The sequence below is a fragment of the Palaemon carinicauda genome, chromosome 33 (genome assembly GCF_036898095.1).
Source record: "Palaemon carinicauda isolate YSFRI2023 chromosome 33, ASM3689809v2, whole genome shotgun sequence".
Classification (NCBI taxonomy): domain Eukaryota; kingdom Metazoa; phylum Arthropoda; class Malacostraca; order Decapoda; family Palaemonidae; genus Palaemon; species Palaemon carinicauda.
The window spans coordinates 59903344-59918148 of NC_090757.1; the positions used below are offsets into that span (position 1 = coordinate 59903344).

Consider the following 14805-nt stretch of genomic DNA (forward strand, 5'->3'; position numbering starts at 1 on the left):
GCCTCAAAACAGAGGTCAAAGAGACTCTAAAGCTAAAAGTAAGGAGCCTGAAAATAGAGGTCAAAGACCCTCTAATGCTAAACGTAAGGAGCCTCAAAATAGAGGTCGAAGACCCTCAAATGCTAAAAGTAAGGAGCCTCAAAATAGAGGTCAAAGACCCTCTAATACTAGAAGTAAGGAGCCTCAAAATAGAGGTCAAAGAGACTCTAATGCTGAAAGTGAAAAGAGACTCTAATGCTGAAAGTGAGGAGTCTCAAAATAGAAGTCAAAGAGCCTCTAATGCTAAAAGTAATGAGCCTCAAAATAGAGGTTAAAGACCCTCTAATGCTAAAAGTAAGGAGCCTCAAAATAGAGGTCAAAGAGACTCTACTGCTAAAAGTGAGCAGTCTCAAAATAGAGGTCGAAGACCCTCTAATGCTTAAAGTAAGGAGCCTCAAAATAGAGGTAAAAGACCCTGTAATGCTAAACTAAGGAGCCTCAAAATAGGGGTCAAAGACCCTCTAATGCTAAACGTAAGGAGCCTCAAAACAGAGGTCAAAGAGACTCTAAAGCTAAACGTAAGGAGCCTCAAAATAGAGGTCAAAGACCCTCTAATGCTAAATGTAAGGAGCCTCAAAACAGAGGTCAAAGAGACTTTAAAGCTAAAAGTAAGGAGCCTCTAAATAGAGGTCAAAGACCCTCTAATGCTAAACGTAAGGAGCCTCAAAATAGAGGTCGAAGACCCTCAAATGCTAAAAGTAAGGAGCCTCAAAATAGAGGTCAAAGACCCTCTAATACTAAAAGTAAGGAGCCTCAAAATAGAGGTCAAAGAGACTCTAATGCTGAAAGTGAGCAGTCTCAAAATAGAAGTCAAAGAGCCTCTAATGCTAAAAGTAATGAGCCTCCAAATATAGGTCAAAGACCCTCTAATGCTAAACGTAAGGAGTCTCAAAATAGAGGTCGAAGACCCTCTAATGCTAAACGTAAGGAGCCTCAAAATGGAGATTAAAGACCCTCTAATGCTAAAAGTAAGGAGCCTAAAAATAGAGGTCAAAGAGACTCTAATGCTAAAAGTGAGCAGTCTCAAAAGAGAGGACAAAGAACCTCTAATGCTAAACGTAAGGAGCCTCAAAATATAGTTCAAAGACCCTCTAATGCTCAAAATAAGGAGCCTCAAAATAAAGGTCAAACAGCTCTAATGCTAAAAGTAATGAGCCTCAAAATAGAGGTGAAAGAGCCTCTAATGCTAAACGTAAGGAGCCTCAAAATAGAGGTCAAAGAGACTCAAATGCTAAAAGTGAGCAGTCACAAAATAGAGGTCAAAGAGCCTCTAATGCTAAACGTAAGGAGCCTCAAAATAGAGGTAAAAACCCCTCTAATGCTCAAAGTAAGGAGCCTCAAAATAGAGGTCAAAGAGCCTCTAATACTAAAAGTAAGGACCCTCAAAATGGAGGCCAAAGACCCTCTGATGCTAAAAGTAAAGAGCCTCAAAATAGAGGTCAAAGAGACTCTAATGCTAAAAGTGAGCAGTCTCAAAATAGAGGTCAAAGAGCCTTTAATGCTCAAAGTAAGGAGCCTCCAAATAGAGGTCAAAGACCCTCTAATGCTAAACTAAGGAGGCTCAAAATAGAGGTCAAAGACCCTCTAATGCTAAACGTAAGGAGCCTCAAAACAGAGGTCAAAGAGACTCTAAAGCTAAAAGTAAGGAGCCTCAAAATAGAGGTCATAGACCCTCTAATGCTAAAAGTAAGGAGCCTCAAAATAGAGGTCAAAGACCCTCTAATGCTAAAAGTAAGGAGCCTCAAAATAGAGGTCAAAGACTCTCTAATACTAAAAGTAAGGAGCCTCAAAATAGAGGTCAAAGAGCCTCTAATGCTAAAAGTAAGAAGCCTAAAAATAGAGGTCAAAGAGCCTCTAATGCTAAAAGTAAGGAGCCTCAAAATAGAGGTCAAAGACCCTCTAATGCTAAAAGTAAGGAGCCTCAAAATAGAGTTCAAAGACCCTTTAATGCTAAAAGGAGTCTCAAAATAAGAGGTCAAAGACCCCCTAAGGCTAAAAGTAAGGAGCCTCAAAATAGAGTTCAAAGATCCTCTAATGCTAAAAGGAGTTTCAAAATAGAGGTCAAAGACCCTCTAATGCTAAAAGTAAGGACCCTCAAAATAGAGTTCAAAGACCCTCTAATGCTAAAAGGAGTCTCAAAATAGAGGTCAAAGAGCCTCTAATGCTAAAAGTAAGGACCCTTAAAATAAGAGGTCAAAGAGCCTCTAATACTAAAAGTAAGGAGCCTCAAAATAGAGGTCAAAGATACTCTAATGCTAAAAGTGAGCAGTCTCAAAATAGAGGTCAAACATTCTTTAATGCTAAAAGTAAGGAGCCTCAAAATAGAGGTCAAAGACCCTCTAATGCTAAACTAAGGAGCCTCAAAATAGGGGTCAAAGACCCTCTAATGCTAAACGTAAGGAGCCTCAAATCAGAGGTCAAAGAGACTCTAAAGCTAAACGTAAGGAGCCTCAAAATAGAGGTCAAAGACCCTCTAATGCTATAAGTAAGGAGCCTCAAAACAGAGGTCAAAGAGACTCTAAAGCTAAAAGTAAGGAGCCTCAAAATAGAGGTCGAAGACCCTCTAATGCTAAACGTAAGGAGCCTCAAAATAGAGGTCGAATACCCTCAAATGCTAAAAGTAAGGAGCCTCAAAATAGAGGTCAAAGACCCTCTAATGCTAAAAGTAAGGAGCCTAAAAATAGAGGTCAAAGAGACTCTAATGCTAAAAGTGAGCAGTCTCAAAATAGAGGACAAAGAGTCTCTAATGCTAAACGTAAGGAGCCTCCAAATAGAGGTCAAAGACCCTCTAATGCTCAAAGTAAGGAGCCTCAAAATAAAGGTCAAACAGCCTCTAATGCTAAAAGTATTGAGCCTTAAAATAGAGGTGAAAGAGCCTCTGATGCTAAACGTAAGGAGCCTCAAAGTAGAGGTCAAAGAGACTCTAATGCTAAACGTAAGGAGCCTCAAAATAGAGGTAAAAACCCCACTAATGCTCAAAGTAAGGAGCCTCAAAATAGAGGTCAAAGAGCCTCTAATACTAAAAGTAAGGACCCTCAAAATGGAGGTCAAAGACCCTCTAATTCTAAAAGTAAGGAGCCTCAAAATAGAGGTCAAAGAGCCTCTAATGCTAGAGGTGAATCACTCCAAATTAGAGATCAAAGAACATATAATGCTAAGATTATAGTACCTCAAAATAGAGGTCATTGAGCCCTTAATACTAAAGGTACGGCACCTCAAAATAGAGCTTAAATATCCTCTAATGTTGGAAGTATGGCACCTCAAATTAAAAGGTCAAAGAGCCTCTAATGCTAGAGGTAAGGTACTTCAAAATAGAGGCCAAATAGTCTGGCCTATTCTTTGTATATTTACCCTACGCATTGGTTTCCTGCGCGCCAGCGCTTTTCTGCGCCTTCACCAAAAACTGTGCTTCAGCAGAAACTGAGCTCCAGCAGCATCCTGTGCGCCAACGCTCCAGCACTCTCCTTCGCACTCGCGCGAGAGGCAAAAAGAATGAAAACTTTTTGACAGGTTAAAATTGCCCCGTTCCCCTCCCCGCAAACGCATGACAGCCTGCCCTCCGGGCAAAAAGGGAAGAGGCTTCACAGAAGGGTTCAAGATCCCGAAGATTCCATCTTCCAAGGCGAATCAAATGATTCCCCTGAAGAAAGGAAAGATGAATACTGTGAAGAACTGCAGAGTATAATAGGTGAGAACCTAGAGATATGAAAATTGTGATTAATGACGTCAATGCTAAAGTTGGAAGGAATAGTCAATGGATAGAAAATGTGATGGGTGTTGAGGTTCTTGGCGAAGTTGCATATGAAAATGGGGCACATTTTATAAGTTATTTTTCAACAAACAATCTTGTTACTGGAGGTACTCTTTTCCAGCGGAAGGAGATCCACAAATATACAAGGACTTCACCATGTGGCAATTACAAATATCAAATAGATCACATAGCCATTGATAAAGAGGATTCTGGGAAATGTAACAAGCTATAGAGGTGCAATTATTGGTAGTGATCACCAGCTCCCCATTGCCACACAAATATTAAAACTGAAGGAACCCAACAGAAATGTAGATAGAATACCTAAGTTTGATACAACTAAGCTTTTAGAGGATGAGCACAGAAATCTTTGTAACTGAATGTAGGAATCGATTTACAGTCTTAAGAGACTTTAAGAGACGAAGTTTTGGGACAGGCAGTTACAAGGAGAAAACCATGGATATCAAATGATACTTGGGATACTATAAAAAGAAGACAAAGACAGAAATTGATTTCTTAAAGTTTTCGAGGAAGTAATGAAAATTACAAGGCAGAGCATGCCAAGTATTTCAGTATTGATAGTGAGGTCAAAAGAAATATCGAGAATGATTGGAGAGAATATTTAGACAGGAAAGCAGATGAGGCTGAAAAAGCTATGAATTCAGGGAGTGGCTTTGTTGTAGGAATTGCTCTTGGAATTATTAATGAAATCTCTACGGGAAAAAAGAAGCATATACCCATCAAAAAGAAAGATGGATCTGCTATAACAAAAGAACATGAAGAAAAGTAACGTTGGATTGAACACTTTAGTGAGGTCATGAATAGGAAATACGAAGGGAATGATTTGGTTGATATACCTGAAACTGATGAAGACCTTGATGTGCCCATGAATGCATTAGGTGTGTTTGAAGACGAAGATATTCTTAAAAAAAAACTCAAAAGATGGAAAGCCCTTGGATACAAAGGAATAACTGCTGAGATGATATTGCCGGAAAATGAAGTGACTCCCAGATTACCTACAAGCTTATTTTGTAGAATGTGGCGTGAAGAGGCAAAGCCTTATGTATGGGAGCTAGGAGTGCTGGTGAAAAGGACAAAAAAAGATCTGACTGATTGCAATCATTACAGAGGCATCACACTTACGTCAGCTGTCATGAAAATATATAGAATGCTCATTCTAAAGAGACTAGAGAGAAAGATTGATGAAAAGTTGAGAGATGAACAAGCAGGATTTAGAAAAGGTAGAAGTTGTACTGACCAAATTTTAATTTAAGACATGTGGTACAGCAATATGTAGAATATAGAATTCCACTTTTGATGGTATATGTGGGCTATGAAAAAGCTTTTGATTATGTGCTCTGGCAAATTTTGTGAAGAGTCCTGCGACATTATGGAGTTCCTCTCAAATATGTAAATTTAATTGTCTGTTCATAAGCATAGCAAATGCAAAGTTAATGTTAGTGGCGTCTTATCAAACGAATTTCCAGTGAAAAGTGGAGTACTCTAAGGGAATGTGTTGTTACCTATGTTGTTTACCCTCCTCATAGATTTTGCAATACATAGATCGGGTGGGGATGGTGGAGAAGGATTGGACTGGATTGGTAACAAAAAATTAGGAGAACACCACAGGGCTTGGAAAGCTTGCTTACCAGAATGCATGAAAAATCACATGAGGTTGGGCTCGAGATAAATAGAAGAAAGACAGATGATGAGAACGGAATATGCAATGGAAGATGAAAGATCTTTAGAAGGATAAAGGATTAATGACGTAGAATTATTTAAATATTTACGAACTATGATATCTAATATAGGAGCTTTAGAATTTGAGTTTAATGAAAGATTGAAAAAAGCAAATCAGATGATGGCTAGGTTAAGTCAAATTTGGAAATCAGGTCGCCTAAAATTACATATAATAATCAGGCTATATATCAGTTTAGTGAGATCGGTGCTACTGTATGGTCGTGAATCTTGGTATATTAATGAAACTCATTTTGTAGATTTGAGAACAAAGCCCTCAGAAGAATATTGGGTGTTAAATGACAGGACAGGATTAGAAATGAAACTAAGAGAGATTACTCGAGCGCCACATGTGGATGAGATCATGGTGAGGGGTAGATGGAGATGGTTTAGGGATGCTCTTTGTTCTCCCTAAGAGACATTAGTTCACCAAACTTTAAACTGGCCTCCACAAGGCACTAGAAGAGTTGGAAGACTCAAGACTATAAAGCATGAAGTAGGATATTGTGATTGAAGAAGTATTGAATTAAAAGCCGAAGATAGAGACGACTAGCGAAATCTAATTGAGGCCCATTGCGTTAATAGGCGTGGGAGGAGATGATGATGATGATATGTGGGCAGTGGCTTCAAGCATCTACCTCAAGGCGAGTCACTTAGCCTCCTTCTTCCTCTAAAAACCCTTTTGTTGCTCTACCAATGCAAAATAATGGACGATCCTTAATATCTTCCAAAATAATTTGAATTTCTTTTTTATTTCGTTTATTTTAGGTATAAATAAATCCTTATCATTCACTATCGGGACTATCCTAGCAGTTCAATTACCACTATTTATTACCCTGGTCAATTTAGATTCTTTTGTATTTACGTTAGCGTTTGCAGACATTTTTTCTTGAAGAATCGAGAGATATTTGGTTGCTTTGTATTTCCATGATTTGTTATGTTTCTATCTCTCTTTGTGTTTTTCCTTTTATTTTTCTTCATTTCATCTTTTTTTCTTAAATCTTCGATTGTATCCCTTTCTTTTGTAGGTAAAAGTATCTCTTTGATGGCTCGTTCATAGTATGAGGTAACAATGATAAGAATAAAATGGATAGGTACAACTTAGGACGAATATTGTTTATGGGATCAGCTTTGCCCCTCCTTGATGTATCTATCATGCTGTTCACTCTAATGTTGCTCCATTTAACACCATATCAAAAAGGCAACATGACAGTTATCAACATGGAAATTAGCAGGAACAGTGAAAATATATTCTATTTCAATTCCTGAAATTTTCATTTGGATATGTGAATTATTATATGAACAATGTATATAGTAGAGTTTTTTTAGATATTTCTAGCATCTGGGTTGACACCCCTCTCGAGGATGTTACCATGTTTTGGTCAATCTTTTTGAAGGTTTCACCCCCTGAGTGTCAACAGCTTTAAGTAACCCAGCATTAAATAACTTTTTGAAAATCATATAACCATCGAGCTGGAAAGAAACTTTTTTTTTATGTAACTCTCAGGGTGTCACTCACTTTTAGGGTGTCACCTTCGGGCAGCCACCCCTTTTACTGCACCCCTTATGTCTTATTTTGAATTTTTATTATTACATATATGCATATTTATACATAAAAGTATATTTGTGTGCTCCAATACAAAGTTTGATTTACTTATTCAAAAAGTAAGGCAAAATTGGACAGTTTTCAAAACCATGGTCAGGCAAAATTGGACAGGCAAACTTCTCACTTTTTTCTTGGCGAGGCAAAATTGGACAATCTTGGATTACGGACACAAAAATCTATGTAAGTCTATAATTTTTTCTAGCATATTTATATAGATAGGGACCACAAATTGTCATAGTTTTCCCAACTGAGCGTTGGCGCTTAACGGAGATACAGACGTGTCCAAAATTGGCTCGCCTCTGAGATATTTTTTTTATTACTGTAATACGAGAATTTCTAATTCTTTGATGATTATGAAACAAGCCATTTTTATAGATGAGTCCTCCCTCTCTTGAAAACATGTTTGGTATTTGGTCATAAATTATTAATATAGATTTTGTACAAAGGTTACTAAAAAGGTGTCCAAAATTGCCTCACCCTACTATATATCTATTTATGTAAAATATATTTTTTCATGTCTTGATGAGCGACATTGCCAAACGTATGATTACGCAGTCTCTCCCCGTCTCTCAAGTAGGGGGAGAGGGAGTAGTCATACCCTGGTGAGAGGGGGTACCTCAAGCAGTACAATAGTAAACCACAATCTCCCACAAATTACCGAAACTGCCGTGTTGTAGTCAGAAAAGGGAAGGGGTGGGAAGTATTGAATCTATGTGCATGTGCGTGCATGTACTCATCTATCTAAATATTTAGTCGTCATTTTGACGGGTCGCGTACACTACTATGAGATTCAAGGCCTCTGTAACACGGTTTTTTGGACTTTGCTCCTTATCAAAGCATCGGATGTAGCTGAAAGTTGACATATGTATACTTTACAACCACTCACAAATTTTGTCAGCATTAGCAATAACCTAAACCCGATAGTTTTAATTTTTATAGAGTAAAAATGATCCAGCCGATGCCATGGCCAGTGATAACGAGCCGCGAGTCGAAAACATTCATTACGTAAGCAATGTAAACACCCTTTGACAAAATTTTGCCCCGCCCATCCACCAGACACCCATTCACCTTGTTCCATCGCCACTGAAACCCATAACAGTCAAGAATGGCTAACAAGATTTGGAATTGCCCCCGTGGTTGCAAAACTGCATTTGTCTTACGACTTGCAACTTTATAGTCAAGAGAAAGCCCGTGGCCATATTTACTATAGCCTGAATAGGTAATTATTCAGTTTCTAGTTTAAATCCAATGTTTATGGTCTGATTTGTATTTAGCGTAACATGATTATAATACTTGTAATGTCATTCAGGCTTTTGAACATTTCCATTAACTATTCACTATGCCACCAAGAGAGAGAGAGAGAAAGAGAGAGATTGTATGTAAACAGTCTTAGTATAACTATTTTTGTTAAAATAAGATTTTTGTGCTAAAATCTCCATCAGACCAACGGATCATCCGATATAATTTTTTTTCTTCTTCTTAGGCCGTACGACCGTGTTGGCTATGTTTTGGGCATGACTGCAGGTGCAGTGAGGGTCACCGTCAACCGTGCCTCCAGTTCCGTTCCTTCACCCTCGTCAGGATCACAAGTGCCGCCTGTCTTTGATAACTTTACGATTGGTGCCATTCGTCGCTGTATCCACAGAAAGTTTGCCGAAAAGGAGCATTTTACTGTTGGTTCCTTGACAAATGACCTCAAAACAGCTGGCATTATTCCAGAAGTGACATCATGGGCTTCAGTACTTCGACTCATGCATTCTATGGGATTCAAGTATAAAACTTTCCAACGTAAGATGTATGTAAGGAAGGAATCTCTGGAAATTGTATGCCGCCGGATAACTGCTCTCTGTGATCTACGACGCCAGCGGGAGGAGGGGAGAGTGGTCGTTTACGTAGATGAAACCTGGTTCACGACGAGGATGGCCCACAACAGGTATGGGCAGACACTACGCAGGATATCACCAGCCCCACTTACAGTCGTCAGGTTCCTCCTGGAGAAGGTGGGCGTCTTGTGGTGATGGCAGCTGGCACGAATGAGGGCTTTATAGATGGTTCATACCTGTGCTACCTGGCCAAGACCAATCAGGGAGACTACCATGGCGAGATGAATGCAAAGTTGTTCAAACAGTGGCTAACGACGCAACTTCTGCCATCCCTTCCCGAGCCATCTGTACTTGTGCTTGATAATGCATCATATCATAGCACACTGCTCAAGGAGAGTCGATGCCCCACATCAGCAACCAAAAAGGCAGATCTCGTCAGGTAATTATAATGACTTCCAAAATATATATATATATATATATATATATATATATATATATACATATTGTTACAACCTACCAGGTTGTAATGCAGGTTCTTAAATTCTCATGGATTGCAGTCGGTAAAAATACGTCAGTGATAAGGAAAGACGGAAACAAAGACCCAAGAAAACTTAACAATATTTATTATAAACAAGAACAATAACTTAAATCAACCTTGTGAGATTAAATACACTTACACATATTCAAGACAACAAATAATGGTTCTCGGGAACTCACAAGAAAATAACCTAAAGCTACTACACTAAACCCTAAACATGAGAAAATTCCAAGAGAGAAAACACTTAATAATAACGAGGTGGATCCAAAATACAGCTAGCCAAAGTCAATAACCTAATAATAAAAAGGAAGAAGGAAGTAGGAGATGAAAACAACGAAAACCTTAATATTCCTACCTATCTTACAAAACTAAACAATACAGAATTAAACAGTTACACAACATAGCAATAGAACTCGTATATATAGAATTAGACAATTAATAATATATATAACTTCACCTCAAGTGAAGTACAGAAGGGGAGTTGAATACAGGGTCGTACTTAATCCATCAAGCCGCTTATACTGAAGGGTAAAACTGTACGCCAGGCATTGAAGGGCAATCCACTTCCCTATAAAAGAGGAACGATAATTTGTCTTACCTGGCGTCAGCCTCCCTACTTATCACCTCACGAGCCAGTTTGCTCTCACACTCGTACACAGCTGGACTGGAGGAATACGGCCAGTAAGATCAAGGTTCAGTGTCGGGAAACAGCGTCGACACAATTCCCGTACAAATCCTCCGACGGGAACAAATAGCAGAAAACTACCGTCGCAGATGACAGAGCATCTGCTAAACACTCATCAGAAGTGCGAAGGTAATTGCCAAAGTCGTCCTCCAAGACACCATGAATGCTGAGACGGGAAATAGTGTCTGTGAGAGCTTGTCAAGGCCCGAACCCCCTTCACTGGTCGACCATGTCCACTCATCACCTTCCCAACACTCACAGCAAAAAAAAAACAATCGTTAAAACGATAGTCCACTAATACACAAAGGAGGAGGAGGAGGCGCAAAAACACTATTCAACAATCGGAGAGCCACTTACATTAACACTATAGTAAACAAACAACAAAAATACTTTAACTTAAAAAGAAAAACAAGGCTGATTTAAATAAAATAAAGAAATCATTTTACGTTAACCTAATACCTTCCTCCCCCAAAACAAAAAAAAATTATTCACATAGAATACATTTTTTTTTTCAAAATTAAATACTGTAAAAATGCTGAAATGAAAATTAATTAACAATGTTACGGAAATACAAAACCTGAAAAGAAGTTATAAATATAACAATACATATGCCAAAAAGAAAAAAAAAACACATAGCTTCACGAAGAAGACTTACCAAATCAGAAAATGGGACTCTTAAATTAAAGGCTAAACTATACCTCCAACGAGTACAAAATAATAGGAAAAAATTGATAGACCTTACTAAGGTTGAACATACAAAAATAACGCACTTAACCAAACCTACATATAAACTAAACTCTAAGATAAGGACTCACTCATACGCACACCCATACTGGCCATTAGATTTTACTATGGAAAAATAGTTTTATACAAACCCCATGAAGACACGAGAAGGGCGAGGGAGGGACAAAAGCCAAGATTACATACGAGAAAGGGCATCAGGAATGCGGTTCTCCGATCCCTTAATATGTTTTATAACCAGAGTGAATTCCTGCAACTGCAAAGCCCATCTCAAAATTCTCTGATTGGACCCTTTCATCCTTTCTATGAACACTAGAGGATTGTGGTCAGTCCAAATCTCTATCGGGAAGGAGAAATTGGTCACATAGGGTTTAAAATGTAACAAAGTACGAACCAAGGCCAAGGCCTCCTTCTCGATAGTTGAATACCGCCTCTCTGCTGCCAATAGTTTACGGCTAAAGTAAGACACGGGAAGTACCTCTCCAGCCCCATTTCTCTGAAAGAGAACACCTCCAATGCCCACATCACTAGCATCCACCGCGATAATGAAAGGTTTCTGAAAATCAGGGGATATTAATATTGGGTTTGATATCAGCACCAGCTTGAGTTTAATGAAAGACTCCTCACATTGAGGAGACCACGCAAATTTCTGTCCTTTCTCCAATAACTTAGTAAGCGGCTGAGCAATGTCCGAGAAGTTTCGCACAAACCTTCTATAATAACCCGTCATTCCCAGGACTCTCCGAACTTCCCTGACATTACTCGGCCTCTTCAAATTTAAAATGGCATCGAGATTGGCTTGTTTAGGGGCTACCTGACCCAAACCAACCTCATGACCCAAATAGCACACTTTGGCTTTACCAAATTCACACTTACCCAAGTTCACAACAAGACCGGCATCCCTCAAAGCTTCAAACACTTTTCTCAATCTTACTATATGAGTTTGCCAATCATTGCTGTGAACAACTAAATCATCAATATAAATCTCAGTGCCTTTCAACCCACAAATGACTCTGTTCATAAGCCTCTGAAAGGTGCATGCAGCATTTTTCATCCCAAAGGGCATCACTTTACATTCGTAAAGCCCAAAGGGAGTTACAAATGCGGAAATTTCCCGGGCTCGATCAGACAGGGGCACTTGCCAATACCCTTTCAGCAAATCCAACTTGGTTATGAATTTTGCAGACCCTATCTGATCGAGACAGTCGTCAATGCGAGGCAAAGGAAAAGAGTCATTTTTGGTACTGGCATTAACTTTACGGTAATCCACACACATTCTGTACTTTCCATCAGACTTTTTAACTAAAACTATCGGAGAGCTCCAAGGACTTATCGAAGGTTGGATGAGGTCGTGTTTCAGCATATACTTTATTTCCTCCTCGACTATGTCCCTTTTCACTGGATTTAGTCGATAAGGACTTTGCTTTACGGGAGAAGCACTGCCCACATCCACATCATGCTGAAGCAACCTCGTCCTACCTGGCGAACTAAGAAATATTTCTGGAAAAGAACAGATTAAATTAATAATGTCCCTTTTCTGGGTAACCTCCAGATGGTCCAGCTCTCTTTTCAAAACCTCTAGATTTTGAACGTTATTAAAAAGAGCATCAGAAGATACCTGACCAACCAAGTCCTCAAAGTTATCCTCTGGAGACTCTACTTCTACAGACACAGGTTCACACACTATAGCTAAAGGATCCCTACCACCTGAAATATAAGATTTTAATCTATTAATATGAAAGACCCGGCACTTTCGTTTGGTCCCGGGGGCTTCAATTTCATAATTCACTTCAGACAATTTTCTCAAAACCTTCCAGGGCCCCTTATACCTTGGCTCAAGGAAATTGTCTGAGTCTGTACTCAACACCAATACCAATTCCCCAGGCTCAAACGATCGCACCTTGGTTTTCTTATCAAAATTTGATTTCATGATTACTTGGGAGGAAGCCAAATTTTCTCTTGCAAATTTCCACGCAATGGCTAACTTTTTCCGTAAATTCTCTACAAATTTCATCACATTAAGTTCCTTTTTCTGCCCAGATGATAACAATTCATGAAAAATTTCCAACGGACCACGTACTTTGTGCCCATAGATCAGCTCAAAGGGAGCTACACCTGTAGATGCATTTGGATGGTTCCTTATGGCAAAGAGAGCAAAGGGAAGTCCCTTCTCCCAATCCTCTCCTTGTTCATAGCAGTATTTTTTTAAAACTGATTTAAGTGTCTGGTGGAATCTTTCCACCACACCCTGACTCTCGGGATGGTAAGGTACGCTGGTAGTGCACTGAATGGCCAGTTCAGCACACTTACCCCTAAATACCTTACTCGTAAAATTCGTCCCACAGTCGGTCTGAATTTTACGAGGAAGTCCGTATCGGGAGAAAAATTCAACAAGCTTCTCAAATACTGCATTGGAAGTTATCTTTTTCATTGGGAATGCTTCAGGAAATCTAGAAGCTCGGTCCATGATGGTCAGGAGATGAGTAAACCCAGTCTTTGTTCTGGGCAAAGGCCCCACCACATCTATAACCAATTCCACAAAAGGTTCCCCAATTGCAGGAATGGGATTTAGAGGTGCTTTAGGGATCACTTGATTGGGCTTTCCCATCACCTGACAAACCTCGCAATTACTAACAAATTGTTTTACTGATGATTTCAATCCTGGCCACCAAAAACATTTTGCTACTCTTTTGAAAGTCTTAAATACTCCAAAGTGACCAGAAAAAGAATCATCATGTGACAACTTCAAAACAGACTCCCTAAATTGTGAGGGAACCACAATTTGTTCCACTCGAGAAGTTTTGTTCAGATCATGTGTAGATGGACGACTAATTCGATATAACAAACCTTTCATTACACAAAACCTCGGTTTAGTTAAATCGGCTGTGTCACCCAACTCAAAATCAAACTCTTGTTTCTGAGCCTCAATAAACGTTAAACGGTCCCAATCAAGTTGCAAGATATTACTAGTACTACTAGGACTACCTACTGGCCCGGGCCTTTCTAACTCTACTTCTAAACTACTTAAATCTAAGTCATCATCATTTATCAAATCAGCTGCCTTAGCGGAGGCCCGAGTCACCACCGTCACAGGACAAGCATTCACAGTCACAATAGGGAATAATTCCAGACCCCTATGGTCTACCATGTCATTTCCTAAAATACCATCTATATTTGGAATAGGGAGTTTCTCCACCACAGCCAACTCTGTTACCTCATTATACCCAGGGAATGATAATTCAACTTCCACCAATGGAGCTGAAACCACAGTATTCGGGAAACCTCCCAGAATCACGTAATTCCCTGAATATTCAACTAAACCATTTAAAGATTCCCTTAATACTAAAGAACGAGCTGACCCTGTGTCTCGCAAAAATTTTACCTTTAGAATTCCTGAATTCGTAACCAGTCTACCCGGCCATATATATTTATCATAGAGTCATGAAGGTCTATTACCAGTTGGTTTTACATTGCTGTCATCACCACTATTTACATTGCTACCTTCCGTTACCGGTGGATTCTCAACCTTGGGGGTGTTAGGAATAGTCTTATTTGTTATTACAGATATAGGATTGTCAATATTGTTATTATTTCTCTCCAGATACCTCCTCCTGGCATTACACTGAGCTTGATAATGTCCAGGCTTATTGCACCAAAAACAGGTCCTATTACCTTTGCTCACATTACCAGACACTACCCTGTTTTTGGAGAAGAATCTAGAGGGCTCTCCATTTGAAATATTTCCCTGAGTCTTCTCATTCTTATAATAGGTTGGAACACCTGACTGCTTTACCCTGTTGTTAGCTACATTATTATATTTATTATTACCATCATTTGGCTTGGCAGACTGGAAATCTATACCCTGAGACCCAAAATTGCCGGAGCCTG

The 14805-nt window shown here is 39.2% G+C and overlaps 1 pseudogene; it reads left to right on the forward strand.

Moving 5' to 3' along the window:
* Window positions 1-8235: 8235 nt before the first annotated feature.
* Window positions 8236-14805, forward strand: part of LOC137626198 (uncharacterized) — a 9967-nt pseudogene continuing 3397 nt past the window's right edge.